We start from the raw sequence: 6,579 nt of genomic DNA on the forward strand, positions 1-6,579 counted from the left end.
TGCGCAAGCGCGTTCTGAAGCCGTTGAAGGGCCCCACTGAAGCCCCGTCGAGAGGGTTTCATGCCGCAGACGGCTCTTGGAAAGAGCTACAGGAAAACCTGCAGCTGGTGCGGCAGAGGAATGCTCAGGAGCCGGGAGTGCTTGTTCCCCAGCCAGACATCGAACAGATTCGAAGCATTGACTGGAAAAGCGAGTCTTGCTGCTGCTGAGAGTCTGCAGACGGGTTTAGGGGCTCTGGAGAATAAGTCAGGTACGGTGCTTCGCGTGGCTTGAGTTCTCCGATGCTCCTCCAGACCTGGGCTTTAGTCTAAGTTTCCAAAAAGCCTTTTTTTGGTGTCCCTTAGATATCAAAGGGATAGATTTCTGGTCTTCATATAACAGTTTGTCTGTTAGACCCTAATGCGTGATCCAGACCCGACACCATCCCGCCATTCCCAGACAGGCTCTCAGTTCATGTACTGCCCGAGGCTCTGGAATAGCACAAATTGCCTGTTTTCGGTCTGTCCCCAACCTTTGTTGCCCTTGTGAAATGTCCAAGCCCATTGGAGACATTACTGTTTGGCTTGCTATTTGAGCTTTCTTCTTGGATACCTTGTACCCATGAAGTCCCCAAAAGTTTAAGAGTTGGGTGGTTACCCATCCAGAACCTGTTGTCCTTCTTGTGAGTCTTGGTCCTTCCCAGCCCTCCACTGACCCCTGCCCTTTCTTACTACTCCTCTGATATTTTTTTTTTTTCCCTTGCCTGTACTTCTCTATTCTACTGTCCTGCTCCCTTTTCTTCTCTCCCTTTCTCTTTCTTCATCTCCCTCTCCCTTTTCTTTTTCTCTCTGTGCTTTTTTCCTGCTTTCTCTTCCTCCTTTTTTCGTCTTCCATCTCTGTCCTGCAGGCCACTGCAGTTACTTTCCTTTTCCATCTCTTTGTCGTGATCTGCACCTGTCTTGTTTTCTCCAACAATTTCTCTAGCCTGTTGTCTGGTGTTCTTTTTTTTTTTTTCATTCTATATCTCACTGTCCCAGGCAGCAAGCTGGCCCTTGAATATGCTTTATTCTCCATAAATGCAGGTGCTGTTGGCAGCAGTTCATGAAACGAGGGGCATCTCCAGCAGATCCTGCAGAAGACAGAGTTGCTGCCTGAGGAGAGCACGCCTCAAAGTGTGCATCGTCAGATTTGCGCTCGCTAGAGAGTATGGGACGAAGCTGGCATTGGCGTCCTGTCCAGCCAGTGTCAGGTGACACCCACTTTGCTGCGCACTGGTTACAGGAGGATCTAGAGTAATACAGATGTACTTCTCAGCGAAGGCAGCGAAGCAACACTTTCCTTTCAAACGGTGAGGCTGGTAAGGAAAGCGCAGTTTGTCTCTGACTGTCTCTATTCCCTTTGTCTCAGGGAGGCTGAATGAAAATGATGACTTCTTGACTGTGTTATCACACTGGGTGAGTAGGCGTGACATGCTGGAGCTGGATACTGAAGTTGAGTACGTGGTGGAATCGATGGATCTGTGTTTTCTGCATGGAGAAGGTAACCTGCCATTCGTTTATTTTTCTTAAAATGAAGCAAAGGACTAGGGAAGCTGGGTTCTTCTTCACAGCGCAGATTTTGATGACATTGTTGGAGTAGAAATCCATCCAAGGGTGGTCCTAAAGTTGGCAACATCAGTAGCATAACAAGAGAGTCTCATGGTTCCGCTGTAAAGTGGAAGTACAGAAAGCTGTTCAGCTCGCAGAGTGCAGGCCTGTGTGACCTGGGAATCTACTGATGGACTCTGCCTTATGAGGTGAGATATTTTCGATCGAGCAGGGGGAGTCATCGTGACTTAACAATGTGGTAGCTACACTTGTGATGGGCTCCTGCAGTTTTATCAGCTATCGGACCCCGGAAGGCCTTCATCCTCCCTCCGTCTCTAGGATGAAAAGGCAAAACATGCCATATTGTGAGGATGATTGAGTACAATTTTCTGCCGCTCCATAAATAACTTTGATACTTAGTATATGTTAGGAGTGCTTGTGGGAGCTTCAGCCTCTTCTCGAAGCAGTCCCGTCTGTCTAAAGCGCGTGCTTTTAAAAACATCTGTGTGTTACATACATTAGGAACTAAAACTGCAGCTTGATTTTCCTCCTCTAGGGCTGATTTTTCATAATTGCTTCACCCCGGTAACAGAAACGGATAGGCCCTGTTTCGTCAGGGTCAGTCCTGACCTCGTTTAAATGCTGCTGCAAAGCTTCAGTGTTTCAGTTTGCAAGCTGTAAAAATACTTTGTTAAAGATAAGAGTGCTTCTTGGAACTTAAGTGGTAGAACCGCCTTCTCAATGGTAGCTTTTGCTGGCTTGCTTTTGTGCAATGTACATCTTTGCCATTGTGATTTAGCGTGCCTGATTGGTTTAGCATACAGACATTGGCACCCGCTGAGTTGATAAACAGGTCTTTCTCACTGTGCCATTTTTCCACTTCCTTTAATTGTATCTTTTTCAGTCTGTAACCACAGTTAATGTCTTTTTTTTTAAAAAAAAGCACACTACAGCAGCTTGCTTTGTTCATGTGTTCAAAAGATGTTTGTGGTTGCTTTTCCCCCAGTTGTTGCTTGGTTTTTTTTCCTCTTTAAATGCTTTCTGAAAGGTAGAACTGCATTTCCTTGTAGGGTGCACTTAGACTTTTTCCATGTTATCGGAGTTGTAAGAACATGTCAGTTTCAACACAGAAAAAAGGTCCAGCTTTTGCCACGAGGCTTTTGCCATTAGGGTTTAGCCTAATGTTGCCGAGGAAGCTTTCTTTCTGCTTCCCTCTAAGCCTTACTGTAAAAAAGAAAAAAAGCTGTCATGGGAAAGCCGGTTAAATCGGGCTCGGACCCCAGATGGTCACCGGTTTAATGCAATGAAAGTGTCCTGACTGGACTGAAGCACCCTAAAACACTTTGCGTGCTGCAGCATAAGAATGCAGATGGCTTATCACGCAGTAACTTGGGGATCAGCACCGTTTGCTGCCACTGGCAGAGGCTTTTTTCTTATTCCTTCTGACTGACACGGCCATAGGAGGTGCCTGTTTTGTGGCAGTAGTGCAGCGGCACCATCTCTCGACCCTGCTGCCTCAGACATTGCTTAGCCTCACTGCATTTTGTTTCCTGGTTTTGCTCGGCAGGACAAGTCCTGTTTGGCTGTAATTGCAGGGTTAGAGTGTAATATGAGGAAAGGAGGGTGTTGGCTTAGGAATTTCTGTTCCGCTTGCCACAGTTTTGCCACCAGTATTGCAGTTGGCGAGGTGGCTGTCGGGCGTGGGAATCGCGGGGGTGAGTCTCAGTGTGGGGACAGGTTTGTTGCTGACGCTTCAGCTGTTGGGGTTTTTGAGTTGCTGATGTGTGTTTTCTCATTCTACAGAACCACCTTCATGTTGCGTTCCAGGGAGTGTACTGTGGGTGTACAGGAAAGATCTTTCCTGGTGAGACTGTCTATAACCACCGAAGATGTTCGCCAGCTCTGCGCTGAGAAGTTCGAGGTGGACAAGCCGGCAGAGTGCAGCCCGTTTCTTGTTGTCGACGACACCTGGCAGCAGCTGACGGAGCATACCTGCCCTCGGGAAATGAAGGCTGAGTTGCACAGCTGTCCCCAACCCCAGGTCTTCCACTTTGTCTACAAATGTGTTAACAGAGATCTGTGTGGTGCCATTTGTCACAATGATGACTCCACGTTTTAAAAGCAGCAGCTCGTCGTTGGATTTCTGTTCCTCTTGTTAACGGCTGAAAACATCTTTGTTGGCTGGCATTCCTTAGGAGCCGAGACTGGTCTTAAACCAGGATTGCCCAGTAAAAATCCCTTAGCCACATCAGGCATAGCTTAGAAAACCCCATGTAAATCGTGCACAGGGCCGGTTATGCAGACTATTCCACCAGCGTGTTTGAGCGAACAGCCACAAGACTCTGCTGCAGCATATCATATCGTGGCCCTCGGCAGGTTGTCTGCTGTGGTGTGCAAATGTCTTATTTTTTTTGCACCTGGCCTCTAGCCACATGTCATTTTGATTTATATATGTGTATGCTAGACAAGCATTGCAGTAAACTGGCTGGTGTTAGCTTGGGTTCGACTTGTCCCATTCAGGGCATCAGTTAACTCAGAATTACCTGGATGATTGATTGCATTCTTTCCTGTTTTTTTTTTTGTTTTGTTTTGTTTTTAATTACAGAAAATTGTGGGGGTTTATTATAGACATCTTGCAGCAGTTGCAGGTAGACTGTCAGGGTCGTCTTCTAAAAATATTTTTTCAGCTGTAAAGAATTCAGTAATTATGCATGTGATTTTAACATTCAATATACAAGAATAAGTCTCTTTCGGGTTTTGGCGTATTGCATTTAAGGTCTCTATGGTTTCTCCTCTTTTCCTGTTACAGGTGAGTTCTTGGGAGCTTGTGGTACCTGTAAGAAGGTCGTAGTATTGGCGCTGGTGATTTCATTGCCTTTATCTGAACTGGATGTGCTGTTACCTGGGTTAGTGTTTCTATCCATTGGTTTAGACAGCCTTGTGGGTAGGAAGAGGAAGTTGAAAGAAAAGGATGTAGAGAAGGGGCAGAGAAAGAACGCAGAGAACCGAGTTTCGGATTAAAATGTGTTAGTCTGTCTGCTGGTGCAGGCTCCTCTCAGAAAATGAGCCAAGGAGGTTGGTAAGGTGTTTGTAGTTTTACTGATTTTTTTTTTTTCCTGGTTTTTGTGGCTATAGGGGTTGGGTGGGTTGGTTTTTTGACAGGGTCTGGGATTTGTGGGGTTAGTGTGGGCTTGTGAGGTTTTTCTGTTGGTTTGTTTTTTTTAACTGGGGTTCTAAGGGGGGGTTTTGGTTCTCTGCCTTTTGAAGGCTTTGGGGTTCTGTGGGTTGCGGGTTTGGGGGAGGGCTAGGGGCTTCTGTGGTGTTTTGAGTTCCCGCAGCTTTTCTTGTGGGGTCTGGGGTTTGTGTGTGTCTTTAATGGGGGTTTGTGGCTTCTTTGGTTTTTGGGCTTTGTGGGGGTTTCTAGTTTGTGGGAATTCTTTGGGTATTTTGGTTTGGTTTTTCTTAGGCTGAGAGGCTTTAGGAGGAAAGCCTGTTCTGAGCGTGGTGTTCTCCTTGTAACAGAAGCAGGGTCTCACTGTGGCATGCCAGCTGTCGTGGCTAACAAGGGAGCTTTTTTGTTTTGTGTTGTTATCAATATTACAAGAGTTCCACTTTGTAAAATGCTTTTGTGATGAGTTCAGGCTACGTCTTGCATCCATTGACAGCAGTATTTACTGGGGCTGAGTCTTCCTGTTTGGAGCTGAGGAAGGAAGTATGGATTGAATAACAATGTATTGGTTTTTGACCTGCAGATGGTGGAAGAAAGTGAGGAAAGACTAACAGAAGAGCAGATTGAGTCACTTCTCCAGGCAGTCACCAGTCTTCTTCCAGGGGATCCAGAAGAACAGCCAAGAGACTTGGCAATGTTGGCTGAAGACGAAGGTGACCAAACCTTGGAGGCATCTCAGCCCAAAGCTGGCAACGGTTTCGACAGAGGAGAATCGGCTAACAATTTTCTGGGTTATACTTGGCAGCAGTTTACTGTTGTATTGGACATTGTTGTAAAATGCCTTCGAATTTTTATTATTCAGAGGTGATGAGGGAACCAGTTGTTTCCAAGAAAGCGTGGCCAAGGCCACTGTTGTTGTGGCATCTTTCCATCGATGGGGCTGGCAGCAGCTGAGTCAGGGCGGTTGGCTCTTTTTGGGGGACTGTGGGGTCTTTACAGGGTCTCTTTTTGGTGGGGTCTAGGGCTTTTGGGGGGGGTTCTCTAAGGGGGGGTGTGGGGTTCTTTGAGGGGATCTTTATGGGGTCTCATTTTGGGGGGGATGTGAGGGGCTTGGGGGCGTCTTTAAGGAGTCTCAGGTTTTTTGGGGGGTGGTTAGGGTTCTTTATGGGGTCTGTTTGGGGGGTCTGGGTTTTTTGGGGGGGCTCTTTGTGGAGTTGGGGGGCCCTAAGGGCCTTTTTAGGGGATCGTGGGGGGGGCTCTTTCGGGGGGGGGTGTGTCTCTGAGGGGTTCTGGGGGGGTCTCTCTAGGGTCTATTTTTGGGGTGTTGGGGGTTCCTTCGGGGGTCTTCTAGGGGGTCAGGGGCCATGTTGGGGTTCGAGGGCTCTCAGAGGGGTCGCAGTAGGGTTGGGAGGGGGGTTGAATTCGCTGGAGGAGATGGGGGGTTGTTAATGAGCGCAGGTCAGCGGCAGACGGGTAATTAGTGGGGCAGGGGGAGCCGAAAAGGGCCGAGCAGAGGCGGAGAGATACGAGCAGAGGCGGAGAGATACGAGCACTGGCGGAAAGGCCCGAGCACTGGCGGAAAGGCCCGAGCACTGGGGGATTCGAACACGGGGGTCCTCGGTGCTGCCGCCTTGCGGACACGCAGCGGTACTGCGCCCGGGTGGCGCAGCGCACGGAAGCCGCCGCGTTCTGCTGCCTCCGTGCACACTCGCCGCGTTCCTGCGCGGGTGCGCGCAGAGCCCGCTGCGTGCGGACTGCGGCCGGGCGGCGCAGCGCGAGCGGCAGGGCGCTTTAACGAGGGACGCCGCCATTGCGGGGCGGCCGCTCCCTCCCGGTGAGGGGGGG

General features: G+C 48.8%; 1 long non-coding RNA gene across 2 annotated transcripts; it reads left to right on the top strand.

Moving 5' to 3' along the window:
• Positions 1-1,193: 1,193 nt before the first annotated feature.
• LOC311202945 lies at positions 1,194-5,641 on the top strand. 2 transcript variants are annotated; one of them, XR_014617945.1, is made up of 4 exons: positions 1,194-1,518; positions 3,369-3,606; positions 4,375-4,471; positions 5,318-5,641. It is a non-coding gene; the product is annotated as an uncharacterized lncRNA (long non-coding RNA). The 2 variants fall into 2 exon arrangements; XR_014617946.1 differs by lacking the exon at positions 1,194-1,518 and having other exon boundaries at positions 2,318-3,606.
• Positions 5,642-6,579: the final 938 nt, after the last annotated feature.

Source organism: Gallinula chloropus (assembly GCF_964237585.1).
Source record: "Gallinula chloropus genome assembly, chromosome: 1".
NCBI lineage: Eukaryota > Metazoa > Chordata > Aves > Gruiformes > Rallidae > Gallinula > Gallinula chloropus.